The 23,367-nt window shown below is 32.2% G+C and overlaps 2 long non-coding RNA genes across 2 annotated transcripts; both read left to right on the forward strand.

The window, feature by feature from the left end:
- Positions 1-15,601: 15,601 nt before the first annotated feature.
- On the forward strand, positions 15,602-16,112 carry LOC144999622 (uncharacterized). The gene is made up of 2 exons (XR_013660932.1): positions 15,602-15,720; positions 15,803-16,112. It is a non-coding gene; the product is annotated as an uncharacterized LOC144999622 (long non-coding RNA).
- A 4,803-nt stretch (positions 16,113-20,915) lies between these two features.
- LOC144999628 (uncharacterized) lies at positions 20,916-21,428 on the forward strand. Its single transcript, XR_013660946.1, has 2 exons — positions 20,916-21,036; positions 21,119-21,428. It is a non-coding gene; the product is annotated as an uncharacterized LOC144999628 (long non-coding RNA).
- The last annotated feature ends 1,939 nt before the right edge of the window (positions 21,429-23,367 follow it).

A 23,367-nucleotide genomic window follows, 5' to 3' on the forward strand; every position in this document is an offset into this window, starting at 1 on the left:
CATACGGTAATTGGCTCATCTCAGCTATCTCTGCCTCTGTACTCGGACTTTGAGTCTTACTCAGTTTGTTATTGCTTTGGATCGGTAAATCTCCTTTCTTGGAATTCTCCATGTTGAACCTTTTCAACACCTTATCCAAGTAGGTACTCTGACTAAGTCCAATTAGTCTTCTACTCCTTTCTCTTAATATCCTTATCCCTAGGATATAGGTAGTCTCCCCTAGGTCCTTCATAGCAAAGCACTTCCCAAGCCAGGACTTAACCTCCTGCAAGGTTGGGATGTCATTTCCTATGAGTAGTATGTCATCCACATACAGTACCAAGAAGCTAACTATACTCCCACTAGCTCTGACATACACGCAAGACTCATCTTCGCTTCTCAAGAAGCCAAACTCTTTTACCTTCTCATCAAAACAAAGATTCCAGCTACGAGATGCTTGTTTTAATCCATAAATGGATTTCTCAAGCTTGCATACTCTATTAGGGTACTCTGCATTGACAAAACCCTCTGGCTGATTCATGTACACATCCTCAGCCAACTTTCCATTAAGGAAAGCGGTTTTGACATCCATTTGCCATATTTCATAATCATGAAATGCTGCAATGGCTAACATAACCCTAATAGACTTAATCTTTGCTACCGGCGAAAAGGTTTCATCATAATCAACACCTTGAGTTTGAGTAAAACCCTTCGCAACCAGTCGAGCCTTATAAGTATGCACTTTTCCTTCCATGTTTGTCTTCTTCTTGAAGATCCATTTGCACCCGACTGTTTTAAGGCATGGTACATTGTCAACCAAGTTCCAAACTTGATTGTCATACATGGACTGTATCTCGCTGTCCATAGCCTCCTTCCATTTAGCAGACTCCGGGCCTGCCATGGCTTCCTTAACACTGCTAGGTTCATCCAAATTTACTAGTGTACTATCACTAATAAACGTGTCTCCTTCCGTAGTAATATGAAAACCATAATAAAACGAAGGTGTGTTCCTAACCCGTGTGGAACACCTCGGAGGTACAGACTCGTCAGCTGGATCAACAGGAGTTTCCTCCTCAGGTTGATTGCTAGTGTCTGAGGTTCCTTCACCAATTGATTCTTGAATTTCTTCAAGATCAATCTGCCTCCCACTGTCTCCTTGGCTTATAAATTCTTTCTTGCGAAAGATCTCTCTTTGTGCTACAAAGACCACATTCTCACTGGGTCTGTAGAAGAGGTAACCGAAGGATTTCTGTGGGTAGCCGATGAAAATACACCTTTCACTTCGGGGTTCAAGCTTATCATGAGTTTCGCGCCTCACGAAGACTTCGCAACCCCAAATTTTGATGTGGTCCAAATTGGGAACCTTCCCAGTCCACATCTCATGAGGTGTTTTGGTAACCTTCTTTGTAGGGACTAGATTAAGGATATGGGTGGCAGTCTCTAAGGCATACCCCCAAAAAGAGATTGGTAACGAAACTCGACTCATCATAGAGCGAACCATGTCCAACAAGGTTCGATTATGCCTCTCAGCTACACCATTCAGCTGTGGTGTCCTGGGAGGAGTCAATTGTGAGACAATCCCACACTCCTTAAGGTAGTCAAGGAACTCGGTACTAAGATACTCACCACCTCGATCGGATCGAAGCATCTTAATGTTCCTGCCCAATTGATTTTCTACTTCCTGCTTGAATTCCTTAAACCTTTCAAAGGTTTCAGACTTATTTTTGATTAAGTAGACATACCCATATCTACTAAAATCATCAATAAAAGTCACATAATACCGATTAGCATCCCTTGTGGCGGTTTTGAATGGCCCACATACATCAGTATGTATTAGGTCCAACAAACCTTCACCCCTCTCACAAGTTCCAGTGAAGGGTGATTTTGTCATTTTTCCAAGATTCACAACTATCATCTGATTTGAGGTCAAATGATTCCAAGACTCCACTCTTTTGGAGTTAGCCTATGCGTTTCTTGTTTACATGTCCAAGACGACAATGCCACAATGATGCTTTATCTAGGCTAGTAGAAGAATCAATATACAACACATTATTTCCTAAGTTGTCCACAATCGACACAGTTTCATACACACCATCACAAGGTAATGCTTTAAAATAAAACACATTATTAAAGAAAGCATTAATACCACCACATTCATTATCAAACGAAAAGGTAAAACCTTGTTTGTACAAAGCATGAAAAGAAATAATATTCCTCGCCATTTCAGACGAGTACACACATTTATTCAAATCTAATTTTAACCCATTATTAAGCAACAAAGTATAAACTCCAATCTTGGAAACAAGTGAAGCCTTCCTATTCCCCATGATTAAGTTTATCTTCCCGTGCTTCACATCCTCACTTCTTCTTAGGCCCTGCAAATCAGAACATATGTGAATACCACATCCTGTATCAAGCACCCAAGAGTTAGAATATGTTGAGTAATTAGACAATATAGTGTAAATACCTGCATAGGTGGGTTTCACTTTCCCATCCTTTAGATCCTGCAAGTACTTAGGGCAGTTTCGCTTCCAGTGTGCCTTTTCATGGCAATAAAAGCATTCAGCATCCTTGGGAATGGCAGAAGGAGTGACAGAACCGTTCTTAGTCTTTGATGAGGAGCCTTCAAGAGACTTTCCCTTGGTACCCTTCGAAGGGTGCTTCCTCTTTTTCCCTTTGCCTTGCCCAATAGCTAAAACAGGGGTAGAAGTTGGAGTAGGAGTAGTAGAGGTAACAACCGCTTTACCCTTAAGACCGGTTTCAACGGTCTTCAAGAGTCCTTGAAGCTTGCTGAGGGTAACTTCCTCCTTGTTCATATGATATGTCATTCGAAAATGATCATAACAAGAAGGCAAGGAGTGCAAAATGATGTCAATTGCCAACTCCTCGGGGATGTTAACATTCAGCTTCAGCAAACGGTCCACATACCTTTGCATCTTTTGCATGTGGCCCGTGACGGATTCACCATCCTTCATGCGGGTAGTTATTATGGAGGAGATTATTTCATACCGCTCCTGACGAGCACTCTGATGGTACCTTTCCATCAGGTCTTGGTGCATCTCAAAAGGGTAGAAATCTTCATACGACTTTTGGAGCTCGGCTGTCATCGTGACCATCATGATACATGCCACCTTAGTAGCATCTCTCTCATGAGTCCTGAATTCAGCGATCTCCTCAGGAGTAGCAGTAGACTCATCAAGTTCTTTTAACTCCTTATCGAGGACATATTCCTTGTCCTCGTAACGAGTAACCATCCTGATGTTCCTAATCCAATCCATGAAGTTGGAACCATCAAAGATGACCCTCCCACAAAGATTCATGAGAGAGAAAGAACCAGTTGGGTTAGAGCCTGAAGTATTAGTGTTGGAAGACATCTGAAAGAAGAAAGTAAGTTTAGATTAGATATTTAGGATCCTTAATAAGACACCCAAATGTAATATTAAGGCTAGGATCCAATCACAATATATTACACTTAGAAGAGGGATGTCGTAATCTAAGTAATAATATATTTGAAAGGTAGGTGAATGATGATTCACCAATTTCCACCATGAAAACGAAATGATTTATTAGGTTTAATTGGATTTGAAATTCCTAGATTCTTTTGAGATTCATTGAACTTTTCAATGGCATGTTTCAATCTCGATTGTGCCCTTCAAGTTTTGTGACTGGGATGTCGAGGATCACAAAACAAGGTGTGAATAACCATGCTAATTCACTTGGTACTCTTAATATTATCACCTAATCAATGTGCCGGTTAACCACACACGCTCCATTGTTCTATGAGAAACATTAAGTCACCCTTCGTGATCCTTACTGTCCTAGTTAGTGTGCCGGTTAACCACACACGGTCCACCAACGCCTTGGTAAGGTACAAAGTGTGAATTCCATGGACTAGCACCATGTTCACATTTTTCCTAAAATAACTAAGATTGGGAATTAAAAGAGTTTAGTTATTTTATAATATTCATTATACTTTTAATGAGGATTTAAAGTCATTGTTCTACCCGTTCGGCTAACGACCTTCCACCGATCAAGCAAGCGGTGGGTGAGAGTATACACCCATTAAGTCGCCATTTTATAGGCAACAACCTTATACCCACCTTATAGACCGGCTTCGTGAATGAGGCCTACTAACGGTAAAACGACTTATTCTTATACATATATATAATAATTAACCATTAATGTTATAAATAGTATAAGGGTTGAATTTTAACTATTAAAACTCTAAGGTTTGGAATTAAAGTTTATTAAAGTGTGTGAAACTTTACAAATTCCAAAACTTGAGGGCAAGTTTTGTAACTTTGCAAAACTCTTCATTTCATAACTTATGAATTAAAGGTTCATAAAAATGAAGACTCTTCATTTTCATGTAACTTATGTGTTTTAATTGTGTGTTAAATGAAAGTGACCTTTGGTAATCCATAACTTGAGGACAAATTATGGACTCCATTAAAACACATAAATGATAAAGAATTAATCCTAAACAATTCAGCAAATAATTCCTATCATTTTCTAAATTCATAAGAACATGAACATGATCATCAAAAATTCAAGAATTATATGAACACATAAAATCATGGAATTTTGATATATGCTATTGCAAATGGATTAGAACAACCATCACACCAACTAAAATAAGTTTTATAACACCAAAACAGTTTAGGGTAATGTTTCTAGTCCATTTCCAGCAGCAAAAGTCGAGAATCTGCACTCTTTCGATCCTACTCGTCGAGTGTATGAACTTACTCGCCGAGTAGGTTGAAGTTTGCCTTGGACTCGTCGAGTCCCCCCAATGGACTCGGCGAGTCCACCATGCTGACAGCAACGATTTCTACTTTTTTTTCACTATTTTGCATCAAGTATCAAACAAGCAAGCGTAGGCTCTGATACCACTGTTGGGTTTTGAGCAATCTAACACTTCCTAAGTGTGCATGCAACCCTAATAAACCTTGGATCTATGTTTGTCTAAATACATGCAAAATAATAATTTTCCAAGGTTTATAACCTATCTAACATGGCATGGGGAACATTTCAGCATAAAAGAGTTAGAAGAGATTACATACCTTTTGGTGAGTTTGGTTCTAAGGAGTTTGAGGGCCAAGCACCAATAGTGTGAATGCCTCAAATGGAATCACAAACACCACAAACTCTTGGAAAACTTTGAGAGAGTGTACACCTTGTATAAAATCGGTCACACACATGCACACACACACACTAGTTCACTAGTTTTCTCTTAGGCTTCATTTCATGCTCCATAAGCATGCTTATATAGTGTGCATGGTTAGGGTGAAACCCTAATAACCCATGTCTTTTCCTTTTCCAAGGATCCATGGGTTAAAAGCTCCATGGATCATCCATGGACTTCCACATAAGCCTAGCCCATTAACAAATGAGTATTAGCCCACACTATATAAAACAAATAGCCCATAATTTAATTAGTATTCCTTTTAATCTCTAAATTAATTCATAATTAATTTAAGACTAAAACTAATTAAATAACGTAACTTCATATTAATATATTATAACTCATAATATATTAATAAACATATGTGTATAACTCTCATAAAATTATCCATAATAGTTTGGATGAGATGCAACCAAAATGGACCATGCCGGTCGGGTCAAATATATACCAAATAAGTTATGGACTTAGACACCTTATCCAACAATTATTGCACCAAAAAGAAGAAAAAAAATATTTTCATTCTTTCAATGCTGGCATGTCTTGTCTTTGTTACACCTGTAGTTATGAAGTAGTGATGGGAGTAGCCAACCATATATTATAGTAGAAAATAGAATTCAGTTTCCATAGAGTTTATGTTTTCTGTCGGTGGAGCCAACTAGGAATAGCTACCACTTTACCGCTTTTGAGCTTAGCAAAGAATATGTTTTTTTGTTTGAAAGGCAAAGCAAACAACAAAATAAATAAAAGCCAGCTAGCCAAGAAAAGAAACCAAAGAAACACACGCCAAAAGGCAACCCACACAAGAAACCCCCACCAACACCGAAAAAAAAAATATGTATTTTCCTTTCTTGGGGATTGGTAATATTTATTATTATTATTATTATTTAAAACCTTTTTTTTATTTGCTCTGCTTGCTTGTAACTTCATAATGCTTTCTTCGATAATCAATAACTAGCATGCTTTTTTCAACATTTTGGTAATCACCATTGAGCAAAAACATTGTGTGGTTTAGCTTGAAATCGACAATAAGATTATCATTAATAAGCAAAATATAAGATCATTGGATATTAAAAATTCAATCTTACGTGTTGTTAAGTGTGAGAATACGATGGAGTTCCTGTAACACAGTAAATGCATCTCGAAAGCAGCTAGCACTTGATATAGTTTAGTAATACACTAATAGTAATTGGTGAGTGTAGTATTTGTAATTGTAATAGCTAAGAGGCATTTATAGTGGAAGTTTCCCGGAAATAGTCTAAGGAATTGGTAATTCAGCAAAAAAAAAATACTGCAATTATTATTTCTTTTGCCATGTTTAAGAAACGATTAAAACGTAAGAGCATACGGTACGGGTACCAATAACGGTGTTTTTGCCTCCATAACTTGGTCATAACACCATGAACACCATTTCCCCATTGGTGTTATGACACATCTCGTTTGTGTTATGACATTTTGCAACGGGAAACAAACCAATCAAATCTTTTTTGTTGCTCTCTTTCCCTTTCTCTCTCTACTTCTTAACATGTTACAACATGGGGAAGATCATTTCCCCTTGGTGTTATGATGGTGTTATGGATGAGGTGACATATGACTTAGGCGTTATAACGTGACCCACACCCAATGCTCTAATAATTTTTTTTTTGTTGCTTGTTGTGCGAATGATTGTGATTTTAGCCAAAATAAATATTTACACAAGTGTTTCGGATGTCTATTTCTTTTAAAAAAGAGCATCTTCAGTTTTTTTGGTTTTTGTTTTGTAGTTAAATTTCCAAATTCTATATCTATATTGTTAGATTGTAATAAAAAATAAAACTGTATTTGTTCAAAAAAAACGTGATTTTGTGACATCTTTTTCATGAGATTTGATGCCTAAAAATCCATTGACTAATATAATTATTTAGTCGACATTGCTATGTGTTGTAAAAAAAAATCAAAACCAACCCACACCGAATGAGCTTCGTATTATTTTGTTTGGTTTTTGGATTATTCTGTTTATTTAAAAAAGAAAACTTAATTTGAATTTGTTTTTTTTAACTAGGCTCAATAACTAAAGTGATTAAACTGAATCTTATTTGATTTAGTTTCAGTTTATATTTACGTTTTTAAGTTGCATCATTCACGAATACATTACATCTACCCTAATAAAGTAAATTTCTCAAACATCCGTCGTCATTTTTTTGTTTTTTGTTAATTATATCTCAATACGAAAGACTTAAGGATAGTAACAAAAAACTATTTGTCGCAAAAAATAAATTATCATTCTTCAAAAGAGTAAAACTATTCGTCTTAAAGAAAAGTATATGTCACACCATCCCTAATGTACAGACAATACAAAGGTATAAGTGAATCCTACAAAAGGTTCAACGATGATAAAGTCTATACCTCAAATCTAATGTACAGAGAAGTGTTGCGCGATTAATATTATACAGTCAACCATTAGTAACTACATGTATTTTGTTTTGCGTTTGTCCTTTTTAGTTATTATAACCGATGATTAAAATTAATGAAAGTCTTAATATGTTTTAAACAAATTTATACAGATGGTCCATGTAGTTTCCTAGATTCTTACTTTTCATCCCGAAATGCAACAAATTGTCGAAACAAAGTATTCGTCGCCCGTCGCATTGCACGGGTAGACGTCTAGTATGTGTGTGTATATATATATATATATATCTTTACTATCTTATAAAAGAAATCCCACTATTTCTAAAAATAGATTGAATATAATAATATTATTTTTTTAAGACGTTCAAATCATTAAGCTAATAGTACAAGTAGTCATCAATAGAATAATATTAAATTTTAACCTGTGTTTTGAATCCTTATATTTCTCAACAAAATCTATCTCCTTCCTTGAATTTCGAATAATTCAAAATTTGAAACCATCAGAAAATACATGTTGATTCAAATATCCCTCCTGCAGATGACTCTTTCTTAACAGGTTTTTATTTTAATCCTTACTTATAATTGATTTCATCATTTTTAACTTTTTGTATTTTTATCTTATAAATATATTGGGTGAAGACCTTATTATATCAGGTTTGTTCCTAAAAAGGTTTTTACTATGTTTTTTTAATGTGTTGACTTTGCAGGTTCAAAGAACTCAACCAAGAGGGCCAGTTAGAGCATTGTATTATCATTAGTTTGTATATTTTGGCATCTTACTTTTGCAATAAAGAACGGTTAAACACAAGATTTGACATGATTAAGGTAGTTTATATATTTTTCATCTTGTTTAGTCTAAAAATGAAACATTTTTCATCATTGGTCCTTAATATCAAGTTTGTTCACATTGACTTCCTGATTACGGTGATTATTGTCCTTATTATAAAGTTCTATATAGATTTTGTTCAATATTTTATGGTTTCGAGAACCTAAATTAATATGAATCCTTGAATTACATACCATCGTTGAAAATGTTTTAATTTGTGACCAAACTAGGTTTAAAATCACAATGAACAAGTTGACACCTGAGTATTTTGGTCTTCTCAAAGGCCTATTTATCGACTTTTGAATCACAACACCTGATATTCTAAAGGTTTATTTTTATAAACTATTATTTATATATTTTAGCATTTTACTTAGTATGACATTAAATTAATAAATGAATTAAAGAAAACGAAAAAAAAGGACGATAGACAGTACAAGTGGTTTGGGTATGTATAAATGGGAGTAGTAACCATTTAGGGGGTGTTTGACAAAAAAGCTTATTGCTTCTTAGTTTATTAACTTATAAGTTAATAAATAAGTGTAGGATAACTTATGAAAAAATTACGTATTAGGGGTTCCCCACCGGAATAAGTTATTTTAATCCAAACACTTTCTTAACTTATAGTTATGTGGAACCTAATAAGTTGTTTTAAAAAAAGCTTAGCCAAACACCCCCTTAATATGGTATGGTAATGTTCTTGAAAAATAGATGTAATTTAATATTCATTTCTCGAAATGAACACAAAATGATTTTAACTCTAAAGAGATCAAATTATTCGCCGTCCGCCGCTTTGCGCGGGTAGACAGCTAGTATATATATATATATATATATATATATATATATATATATATATATATATATATATATAATCATACTTAATGAGTTTTTAACTTCATGCGAAAAAATAATGTTTTGTTTGACAATTTACCTAATAGAATACATTAATGCAAAAATTCTCTTTACTCAACATATTACATCAATAGTACATTGCATTCATTATTTGATATTTTTTATGGGTTTCTGACAAGTGTTTAATTATGGATATCACTTAATAAAGAACATCATATGTTGTGATTTTAATTTGTTATTTGATTTAATGACTATTAATCCAAAGATACTATAAAGTCAATAGCGTTATCCAAAACAATATTCAAGATATTTTTCAAATTCTTGCGTACAACTAGGGGTGTTCGTTTGGATGGATCGGTTTGAACAGATCCAATCAAGTGAATCCAAATTGATTTCGGTTTTCAAAACATGAATCCGAATAGTCTAAACTAAATTCAAACCCGATCCGATCCGAACCAATTACAATTCGGTTGGATCGGTTTTTACAATTCGGTTTTCAAAAACTGAAACATTTTAACACGACATATAATTATAATATTACCCAACTTTACACAAGAAGCGATAACAAATCATTTAGTTGTGATTTGAAATTTATAAACAACTAATAAGAATACATATTATAGTTAAACATTTTATAGATAGAAAACTTTTGAGAGAAAATGCATATTAATGTTTTTTTATCGGCTGAAATTGTAACATCCCAAAAATACAGGCCAAAATCTTCATTTTTAAATATATTATTATAAAACCAACAGTATAAGAAAACATTCATAATATTATATCATATCAAAATCAACATAGAAATAATCAAAACATGTTATCATGAAACAATATCAGAGTGTAATCCCAAAGATCTCATATGCGGAAAGCTATAGTGTGATGCGCTGCAATCAAGCCGGCTCCTTTCCTTTAAACACGAAGTACCTGAAACCAAAACTGTAAACTGTAAGCACAAAGGTTAGTGAGTTCCCCCATTATACCACATACCATACAAACACATAACATAGATACTGTCAGGCTATTCTAGGGTGCCTGACTACCTGGTACGGCCATTTTGGGGTGCCGACCTACCCATGCGGCCATTCTGGGGTGCCGTCCTACCCGTGTCAAGCCATTCTGGGGTGCTGACTACCCATGTCAAGCCATTCTGGGGTGCTGACTACCCTTCGGTCCTAACGACCGAACCTCAGGGACTATTTCACCCCCTGCTACTACTACTATCACATATCATAAAATAACATATTATCAGACATATCTGGGGTGTCTGAACTACCCTTCGGTCCTAACAACCGAACTCGGGGACTAGTCCCCTCCTACTACCTCTATCGCATATAACATAACAAGCCAGCATGCAAACATATCATCACATATTGTCAGACGTATATGGGGTGTCTGACTACCCTTCGGTCCTAACAACCGAACTCGACTACTATCACATACAACATATCATGCTAGCATATAACATATTAGGTAGTAGCAAACCTAGATGATATCACAAAGACAATCATCTATCATACGTCTCCTACTGGTGGGCCGGCATTGTGGCCTTAGACCCACCACTACTGGAAGGTAACTCACCTGATATTGCTGAACTGCTGCTGCTAATCCCTTTGACTGCTACCTGACCTCTGACTCCGAACTGCTGCTCCACTAGCTCCTCGAGCTTCAATACCTCAGAAGGCTCCACAAACTCCATATCTAAAGCCAATCCTTGAAGCTTCACTCATTCCCCTTCATCTTCTTCCTTCAAATCACCCAAAAATGGCTTGGAAGCTTGAATGCACAACAATGGAGGCTTAGGGTTCGTTTTCTGAATGAGGGAGGCTCTCAGGAACCCAAATGGAGAGAATAAGGAGCTTAAATAGCGCCCAAAGTCCCGGATTTAGGGTTTTCCTCGCACAGACCAGACTCGCCGAGTCCACTTGGCCGACTCGCCAAGTTGGTCACTTACACCTTGACCCGGATCCCGCTTGGACTCGCCGAGTTCCTCCTTGGACTCGCCGAGTCGCCCCTAAAAATTAGGGTTTTCTTTCCTTTCTTGGACTTCAAAACTTTGGGTGTTACAACTGGGTGAAAGTGGGTTAGAGCTGATCCCACATCGGCTGGGAAGGAGAACTAAGCATTCCTTATAAGGGGTGTGGATACCTTCTCTAACACAATGCATTTTAAAGCCATGAGGGAAGCAGATACCATAAGAACTCTACAGTTAAGCGTGCTCGGGCGGGAGTAATACCAGGATGGGTGACCCCCTGGGAACTCCTCGTGCCGAGTGACCCAAAGCGGATAATATTGTGATACGTGCCAGAGGGGGATGTTACAAATGGTATCAGAGCCAGGGCACGGGTCGATGTGTTCGACGGGGACGTCGAACCCTATAATGGGGGGTGAAAGTGGGTTAGATCTGATCTCACATCGGCTGGGAAGGAGAACTAAACATTCCTTATAAGGGGTGTGGATACCTTCTCTAACACAACGCGTTTTAAAGCCGTGAGGGAAGCAGATCCCATAAGAACTCTACAGTTAAGCGTGCTCGGGCGAGAGTAGTACCAGGATGGGTGACCCCCTGGGAAGTCCTCGTGCCGAGTGGCCCAAAGCGGATAATATTGTGATACGTGCCAGAGGGGAATGTTACAGAAATATTATGAATCTATTTGAAAAAATAAATTACAAAATTAATAAATAACTATAGATATATATTATAAATAGATAAATAATAAATATTTATTCGGTTTTTTGGATTATTCGATTCTTATTTTATAAATCAAAATCAATCCGAAATCCAAAATAATAATTCATTTTTGTTGAAAACCAATCCAAAAATCCGAATATCCGAACCAAATAGTCCAATCCAAATTGTCCAATTGGATAATTCGGTTTTATCCGAACAATAAACAGCCCTACGTACAACACATTAAGATGCTCATTAAGACCTAAATTCTCTAATTTGTTTTTTCAAAGAAATGTCTTTTTTAAAAATGTGTGTATATAAAAAAATTTGACGTGCACGTATGCAAATAAAGATTTGCCTATATGCCTATTTTGAAATAGATGTATATACTTTTTTCAAAAGTGATTAAAATCCAGCGAGTAAAGTTTTGCAAAGTTTGTTTTGAATAAAACAATCATACAAAAAAACACCTTTCAAATGATCCGAACTAATTAACTAACAGTAGAAACAATAAATAGTTTGAAAACATAAAAACACTACTTTAATGTTATTCTTGTAAATTTCATATTCACAACTTTATATCATTATTCAACAATAAATAAATGAATAAGCACACTTTAATACTATTATTAAAATTTACTATAATAATGCACATATACAAAATTTATAATAGAATAATAACATCTAATTAATATATGAATAATCAAACGTTAATATTCACACTTGAATATTTAAACAATACAAATATACAATATTCATTAAAAAAAAAAAAACAGAGCTTTTACGTTTTCACACAACTTACTGCATTTTACTTGAACTATATATATATATATATATATATATATATATATATATATATATATATATATATATATATATATATATATATATATATTCATTTGTCCTATATTTTTTATTTCATCAGTAACAATGTATAATGAATTAAATTACTAAAATTGAAATCTCTAACATTATAACAACAAGTTTAAGATAGACCTTATCATTAAAGTCGTTGAAGCGGTATGTTAGTACAGTCATAAAACTTTTAGTCGTGTTCGCATAATTTGTAATTCTAAAAATTATAAATAAAATAAATTGAAAAGATTTCATTCATTTTAGTTTTAATCGTTTGATACAAATTTTTTTGACTTAACATTAATGTGATATATATATATATATATATATATATATATATATATATATATATATATATATATATATATATATATATATATATATATATCACATTAATGTTAAGTCAAAAAAATTTGTATCAAACGATTAAAACTAAAATGAATGAAATCTTTTCAATTTATTTTATTTATAATTGTTAGAATTACAAATTATGCGAACACGACTAAAAGTTTTATGACTTTACTAACATACCGATTCAACGACTTTAATGATAAGGTCTATCTGAAACTTGTTGTTATAATGTTGGAGATTTCAATTTTAGTAATTTAATTCATTATACATTGTTACTGATGAAATCAAAAATATAGGACAAATGAAAAGTAGTATGTTGTTTTTAACACCTTAATATTAGAATAAATATTTGCACACATTATACTAATATTTACAGCGATATACTTGTGACTCCTAAACTAAATTTATTTCGTGAAGAACATAAGTAATTATGGATTAAAAAATAACTCATTACACGATCAAGTTAGAAAAAAAAAATAAAAAATTGCTAATTATATCATGATGTAGAAAAGATTTTATTAATTAAATAATAAAATTTAATATTATAATTAAATTTAAAATATTACAATATCTATAATTACCCCTTTTACAAGATATTAAATTCATTGGTATTATTCACTTATGCATATGCTTACATATGTTTATTTATTATTTTTGTGTTAAATGGATCCTCACGACAATTACATTTTGTAGTTACATACGTATACGTTAATATATAAATGCAACAAAAATTGCAACAAAAATTGCTAATTATATCATGACGTAGAAAAGATTTTATTAATTAAATAATAAAATTTAATATTATAATTAAACTTTAAATATTACAATATCTATAATTACCCCTTTTACAAGATATTAAATTCATTGGTAATATTCACTTATGCATATGCTTACACATGTTTATTTATTATTTTTGTGTTAAATGGATCCTCACGACAATTACATTTTGTAGTTACATACGTATACGTTAATATATAAATGCAACAAACATTGCAACAAATTAGTTGTAATATATTATTAAAATTATTTTGGATATACTTAAATTTATATATGAATTAAGAGTAATTTCTATAGAAGACCTTATATTTGGACTTCTTTTCTTTTTTGGTGCTAAAACTTTTTTTCTCAAAAAAAAGAGTATATTTTTTAGCTGAAAAGGTCAGAAAAAACTAAATTATGTTTTTTCTTTTGTTTAATGAAGAAAACTATATTTTTCTTTTTTACACGTAAAACCTTTTTTTTTTTCAAAATAAAACCAATTTAACTTATTCCTTGTTAACTCATTAATTGAGTCTGTTACCCTCGATCACAAGGCTTAATGTACGAAACCGCTCTATATCAAGGGCAGATATTGAGGGATTGCGAGATATGCATACACATAGGTAGGGGTATTCAAAACCGTTGGTACGAAAGTTTTGATATCCTTAATTTTCTGATAATGGATTCTTGTATCCCGAAAAATGAGTTTCCGGATAGTGGAATCTTATATTCGAAAATTCAGATATCCAAATTTTTCGGATATTGGATTCTTATACCCAAATTATTTGGAAATTTATAAAATCTCTTTCCGTATCAGAGTCCGAAAATCCGGATATCCAAGTTTCGAGTATCTGAATTTTCGGATAATTTAAAATCGGGTATCAAATTTTTTGCATCGGGTTTGTTGATTCGGGTATATATGAATACCCCTACGCACAACTATCGTAAAATAGGTTTTTGATTTATTAAGTTATCTATTTAATATTTATATAAATATGGTTTCTAATTTGAAAACGAAACTCATCTAGATACCCATTTCACACTAAATGCCCAAGGTCCGATTCCCAGTATAGACAATACTATTATTTTTGCTTTAAACTTGGTCCTGAAAAAGAATTCATGCGTTTTCTTGATTTTTGTAAAACAATTCATGCATATTGAACTCGGCTTTGAAGAAGAATTTATAAACAATATTTTATTACATAAATAACTATTTAAATCACATATTTTTGTTTTATTTGTAAGTATCTTTAAGATTGGTTTTTTTGTATTTTAAACTATAACCAAACCGAAAAAACAATTTCACTTAAAAAAACTGAAGAAACATAACCGAAACCGTTATATACATAATCGTTTTTGTCGTAAATTGTTTGAAAAAAAACTAAAACTGGTTCAAAATCGGTATATGGGACACCTTTAGTGTTTGTAACCGACTCAATTAATAAAACAATAATGAAAAAGTTAAAATTATGATTGATTTAAAAGAAAAAAATTTAGTTCTAAAAAGAAAAATTGCAAAATATAGCCATTTATGAAACAAAAAAAAAACTCAATTTATGTGTTACTAAACTGTTGGGGCTGAAATAACAACTAACAGGAAACATTTGGGTCTTTATCGAAAAAAAAACATGTCTAGGTGCAAAAAGAATAAAAATCAAAATATTCTTTTTTTTTTTTGGAAATAACACATTATTTAATAATTTTATTATCCCAAATGTTGCTATAAATTGTGGTCAAATGAATCTTCTTTATAAACAAAACAAGGAAAGGTATCCTAAGCACTCCACACAATTGTCAACCTCGTCAAATCACATATATTTCTTTTTTGTATATGCTTTCTCATGTTACTTGCGTCTTATCAATGTAACTTTCTATCACCTTGTATTATATCCTTACATTTTCTGTCTTTCTACTTAAAGCAATATTGTGGATTTTGGATGTATAGGTACAACAAATGAAGTCAATGACATCAAAAGTATTGGGATTTTAGAACCTGGAACGTGCACTTTGAAGTGTAAGAAACGCCATGCAAACTTATTTTGTTGTTGTGGAGGGGGCAACGTATGTGCCAAAACCAGACCAGCTTGTAGGAGCAAATGTGGAGAGAAATGTTGTGCCACAAAATAGTAATTATCATAATTATTGGATAATCATCCAATGAATTATAAAGTTTCTATATTTTATAATATATTGTTGCCGAGATGATCATGTTTATGGATTTTAAGATTGAATAATAAATATAGTTTCTTGGGTTACATTCTATATATATATATATATATATATATATATATATATATATATATATATATATATATACACACACACGATTTAAGTAAATAATCATCATAATTAATGTGTTTTTAACTTCATGCAAATAATAATGTTTTGTTTGATACTTGATAAAATACATTAATGTTAAAATACTATTTACTCTATGTTATAGATCAAGAGTACATTACTTTCATAATTTGATATACTTCACAGATTTCTCAGAGGTGTTTAATTTTGAGTATGACATAATTATGTAACACCCCGATTTCCTGGATGCGGAACTTGAGAGTTTTATTCACATTATAGGACAGACTTGTAACACCGCAAATTTTAGAACCAATTTTTCATTTTAAAAATTGCATACTTTTCATAACATATGGTATAAAATCCCGCTCGGACTCGCCGAGTTCCTCCTTGGACTCGCCGAGTCGCCCCTAAAAATTAGGGTTTTCTTTCCTTTCTTGGACTTCAAAACTTTGGGTGTTACAACTGGGTGAAAGTGGGTTAGAGCTGATCCCACATCGGCTGGGAAGGAGAACTAAGCATTCCTTATAAGGGGTGTGGATACCTTCTCTAACACAACGCATTTTAAAGCCATGAGGGAAGCAGATACCATAAGAACTCTACAGTTAAGCGTGCTCGGGCGGGAGTAATACCAGGATGGGTGACCCCCTGGGAACTCCTCGTGCCGAGTGACCCAAAGCGGATAATATTGTAATACGTGCCAGAGGGGGATGTTACAAATGGTATCAGATCCAGGGCACGGGTCGATGTGTTCGACGGGGACGTCGAACCCTATAATGGGGGGTGAAAGTGGGTTAGATCTGATCTCACATCGGCTGGGAAGGAGAACTAAACATTCCTTATAAGGGGTGTGGATACCTTCTCTAACACAACGCGTTTTAAAGCCGTGAGGGAAGCAGATCCCATAAGAACTCTACAGTTAAGTGTGCTCGGGCGAGAGTAGTACCAGGATGGGTGACCCCCTGGGAAGTCCTCGTGCCGAGTGGCCCAAAGCGGATAATATTGTGATACGTGCCAGAGGGGGATGTTACAGAAATGTTTTGAATCTATTTGAAAAAATAAATTACAAAATTAATAAATAACTATAGATATATATTATAAATAGATAAATAATAAATATTTATTCGGTTTTTTGGATTATTCGATTCTTATTTTATAAATCAAAATCAATCCGAAATCCAAAATAATAATTCATTTTTTTGAAAACCAATCCAAAAATCCGAATATCCGAACCAAATAGTCCAATCCAAATTGTCCAATTGGATAATTCGGTTTTATCCAAACAATAAACAGCCCTACGTACAACACATTAAGATGCTCATTAAGACCTAAATTCTCTAATTTGTTTTTTCAAAGAAATGTCTTTTTTAAAAATGTGTGTATATAAAAAAATTTGACGTGCACGTATGCAAATAAAGATTTGCCTATATGCACATTTTGAAATAGATGTATATACTTTTTTCAAAAGTGATTAAAATCCAGCGAGTAAAGTTTTGCAAAGTTTGTTTCGAATAAAACAATCATACAAAAAACACCTTTCAAATGATCCGAACTAATTAACTAACAGTAGAAACAATAAATAGTTTGAAAACATAAAAACACTACTTTTATGTTATTTTTGTAAATTTCATATTCACAACTTTATATCATTATTCAACAATAAATAAATGAATAAGCACACTTTAATACTATTATTAAAATTTACTATAATAATGCACATATACAAAATTTATAATAGAATAATAACATCTAATTAATATATGAATAATCAAACGTTAATATTCACACTTGAATATTTAAACAAATACATATACAATATTCATTAAAAAAAAAAACAGAGCTTTTACGTTTTCACACAACTTACTGCATTTTACTTGAACTATATATATATATATATATATATATATATATATATATATATGTATATATATATATATATATATATATATATGTATATATATATATATTCATTTGTCCTATATTTTGATTTCATCAGTAACAATGTATAATGAATTAAATTACTAAAATTGAAATCTCCAACATTATAACAACAAGTTTAAGATAGACCTTATCATTAAAGTCGTTTAATCGGTATGTTAGTAAAGTCATAAAACTTTTAGTCGTGTTCGCATAATTTGTAATTCTAACAATTATAAATAAAATAAATTGAAAAGATTTCATTCATTTTAGTTTTAATCGTTTGATACAAATTTTTTTGACTTAACATTAATGTGATATATATATATATATATATATATATATATATATATATATATATATATATATATATATATATCACATTAATGTTAAGTCAAAAAAATTTGTATCAAACGATTAAAACTAAAATGAATGAAATCTTTTCAATTTATTTTATTTATAATTGTTAGAATTACAAATTATGCGAACACGACTAAAAGTTTTACGACTTTACTAACATACCGCTTCAACGACTTTAATGATAAGGTCTATCTTAAACTTGTTGTTATAATATTGGAGATTTCAATTTTAGTAATTTAATTCATTATACATTGTTACCGATGAAATAAAAAATATAGGACAAATGAAAAGTAGTATGTTGTTTTTAACACCTTAATATTAGAATAAATATTTGCACACATTATACTAATATTTACAGCGATATACTTGTGACTCCTAAACTAAATTTATTTCGTGAAGAACATAAGTAATTATGGATTAAAAAATAACTCATTACACGATCAAGTTAGAAAAAAAAATAAAAAATTGCTAATTATATCATGATGTAGAAAAGATTTTATTAATTAAATAATAAAATTTAATATTATAATTAAATTTAAAATATTACAATATCTATAATTACCCCTTTTACAAGATATTAAATTCATTGGTAATATTCACTTATGCATATGCTTACATATGTTTATTTATTATTTTTGTGTTAAATGGATCCTCACGACAATTACATTTTGTAGTTACATACGTATACGTTAATATATAAATGCAACAAAAATTGCAACAAAAATTGCTAATTATATCATGACGTAGAAAAGATTTTATTAATTAAATAATAAAATTTAATATTATAATTAAATTTTAAATATTACAATATCTATAATTACCCCTTTTACAAGATATTAAATTCATTGGTAATATTCACTTATGCATATGCTTACACATGTTTATTTATTATTTTTGTGTTAAATGGATCCTCACGACAATTACATTTTGTAGTTACATACGTATACGTTAATATATAAATGCAACAAACATTGCAACAAATTAGTTGTAATATATTATTAAAATTATTTTGGATATACTTAAATTTATATATGAATTAAGAGTAATTTCTATAGAAGACCTTATATTTGGACTTCTTTTCTTTTTTGGTGCTAAAACTTTTTTTCTCAAAAAAAAGAGTTTATATTTTTTAGCTGAAAAGGTCAGAAAAAACTAAATTATGTTTTTTCTTTTGTTTAATGAAGAAAACTATATTTTTCTTTTTCACACGTAAAACCTTTTTTTTTTCAAAATAAAACCAATTTAACTTATTCCTTGTTAACTCATTAATTGAGTCTGTTACCCTCGATCACAAGGCTTAATGTACGAAACCGCTCTATATCAAGGGCAGATATTGAGGGATTGCGAGATATGCATACACATAGGTAGGGGTATTCAAAACCGTTGGTACGAAAGTTTTGATATCCTTAATTTTCTGATAATGGATTCTTGTATCCCGAAAAACGAGTTTCCGGATAGTGGAATCTTATATTCGAAAATTCAGATATCCAAATTTTTCGGATATTGGATTCTTATACCCAAATTATTTGGAAATTTATAAAATCTCTTTCCGTATCAGAGTCCGAAAATCCGGATATCCAAGTTTCGAGTATCTGAATTTTCGGATAATTTAAAATCGGGTATCAAATTTTTTGCATCGGGTTTGTTGATTCGGGTATATATGAATACCCCTACTCACAACTATCGAAAAATAGGTTTTTGATTTATTAAGTTATCTATTTAATATTTATATAAATATGGTTTCTAATTTGAAAACGAAACTCATCTCGATACCCATTTCACACTAAATGCCCAAGGTCCGATTCCCAGTATAGACAATACTATTATTTTTGCTTTAAACTTGGTCCTGAAAAAGAATTCATGCGTTTTCTTGATTTTTGTAAAACAATTCATGCATATTGAACTCGGCTTTGAAGAAGAATTTATAAACAATATTTTATTACATAAATAACTATTTAAATCACATATTTTTGTTTTATTTGTAAGTATCTTTAAGATTGGTTTTTTTTGTATTTTAAACTATAACCAAACCGAAAAAACAATTTCACTTAAAAAAACTGAAGAAACATAACCGAAACCGTTATATACATAATCGTTTTTGTCGTAAATTGTTTGAAAAAAAACTGAAACTGGTTCAAAATCGGTATATGGGACACCTTTAGTGTTTGTAACCGACTCAATTAATAAAACAATAATGAAAAAGTTAAAATTATGATTGATTTAAAAGAAAAAAATTTAGTTCTAAAAAGAAAAATTGCAAAATATAGCCATCTATGAAACAAAAAAAAAACTCAATTTATGTGTTACTAAACTGTTGGGGCTGAAATAACAACTAACAGGAAACATTTGGGTCTTTATCGAAAAAAAAACATGTCTAGGTGCAAAAAGAATAAAAATCAAAATATTCTTTTTTTTTTTTTTGGAAATAACACATTATTTAATAATTTTATTATCCCAAATGTTGCTATAAATTGTGGTCAAATGAATCTTCTTTATAAACAAAACAAGGAAAGGTATCCTAAGCACTCCACACAATGGTCAACCTCGTCAAATCACATATATTTCGTTTTTGTATATGCTTTCTCATGTTACTTGCGTCTTATCAATGTAACTTTCTATCACCTTGTATTATATCCTTACATTTTCTGTCTTTCTACTTAAAGCAATATTGTGGATTTTGGATGTATAGGTACAACAAATGAAGTCAATGACATCAAAAGTATTGGGATTTTAGAACCTGGAACGTGCACTTTGAAGTGTAAGAAACGCCATGCAAACTTATTTTGTTGTTGTGGAGGGGGCAACGTATGTGCCAAAACCAGACCAGCTTGTAGGAGCAAATGTGGAGAGAAATGTTGTGCCACAAAATAGTAATTATCATAATTATTGGATAATCATCCAATGAATTATAAAGTTTCTATATTTTATAATATATTGTTGCCGAGATGATCATGTTTATGGATTTTAAGATTGAATAATAAATATAGTTTCTTGGGTTACATTCTATATATATATATATATATATATATATATATATATATATATATATATATATATATATATATATACACACACACGATTTAAGTAAATAATCATCATAATTAATGTGTTTTTAACTTCATGCAAATAATAATGTTTTGTTTGATACTTGATAAAATACATTAATGTTAAAATACTATTTACTCTATGTTATAGATCAAGAGTACATTACTTTCATAATTTGATATACTTCACAGATTTCTCAGAGGTGTTTAATTTTGAGTATGACATAATTATGTAACACCCCGATTTCCTGGATGCGGAACTTGAGAGTTTTATTCACATTATAGGACAGACTTGTAACACCGCAAATTTTAGAACCAATTTTTCATTTTAAAAATTGCATACTTTTCATAACATATGGTATAAAATCTTGTTTATTCGAATTACAAAACACGACTCCATTAATAATCCAGGATCCTCAAAACATAACTCTTTCTCTGGTGTGTACAATCCAGCCGGTTCCGTCCTGCGATCCTGAAGAAACGTGAAACACATATCACATAACACGGTAAGCACGAAGCTTAGTGAGTTCGTCAATATATACCACATACGCACATTTGCCACTCAAGGCTATAGCTCTACAAGACCTTCCGGTCAATGTGTCTTAGGGGACTTCCGTCTCATAATCCTGGTAGACCTTCCGGCCCATATCCTCTTGACCTTCCGGTCCATATCATCTTGACCTTCCTGCCCATACACTGTTGACCTTCCGGTCCATATCATATTTCTCATAACATAACATAGCATAGACATATCATATAACAACATACATCACATACTTATCATAACACATAAGAACTTCCGGTCACACATAATTACCACTCTAGGTAAAGTATAGTGAGAAGACTCACCTTGAAAGCAACCAGGCGACAACCTCACACTCAGGAATCTCGACCTGGCTTCCGCCTAACACATAGGTTAAACATTTATTAGCTATACTTATTCATACCAACATACCCAAGGCTATACTCTTTCTTTGTCTAATTCTTGATGTGGATAAAGGACCATTTTACCCCTCCATGGTCTCCATTTCACATGGTTGACCCAGCCCTAAGGTCAACCGAAGTCAACTCGAGTCCACAGTCCAGATTTGACCCGACTCGGCGAGTGCACCATTGTGAATCGTTGAGTCCACTTACTTTTTCCAAAGTTTCATGAGGATTCAATCCAACTCATCGAGTTGACCCCACAACTCGCCGAGTTAGTAGACGATTCAGCTCGATCAGGAAAACCCTACCCGACTTGTCGAGTCGGCTCATTGACTCGGCGAGTCTGTCTAGTTTAGCTGAAAGACTCTTTCAAATTCCCCGAATTTTATGTAAAACACATTATTTAAATTTGAAAACTCATTGATATCCGGAAAGAAACCACAAATATTAATGTGTTCTCTCTCTGCCCTTTTTTGTAAACCCTAAAAGTCGCCTTAACCACCATCGCATATCCATCTTCGTCTCTTCGTCACCACCGTTTACTATCACCATATCTCTCCTTAATTGTTCAATATGTTGTTCTTCTGGAAACCTTGAAGGGGTATGTGGAATCGGTAAGCAAAAACGTTCTCTTTTCCATCACTCCTACAAACAAGGCCAATTATCTGACCATTAGCTCACCTGAAAATACAAATTACTTTAATTTCATGTTTGTTGCATAAATATACTTATGCTCACGACCAGGTTCCATGAATGGTCTTTCCAGATTCCAGTTTAATGGCATACAATTCTTAAAAAAGATGGCAATTACAATGTTGTTGCTCCATATAGATTAACGTATTTGATTTTGATATTCTCAAAGTTTGTTTTTATAGGAATCCATCGCATGATTTATAATAAATGTGTTTTGTCTCTTTTGAGTGCTTTACATGAATATGATGTTCCACAAACACTCCAACTACTCTAT

Source organism: Lactuca saligna, chromosome 1 (assembly GCF_052625555.1).
Source record: "Lactuca saligna cultivar CGN05327 chromosome 1, ASM5262555v1, whole genome shotgun sequence".
Taxonomy (NCBI): Eukaryota; Viridiplantae; Streptophyta; class Magnoliopsida; order Asterales; family Asteraceae; genus Lactuca; species Lactuca saligna.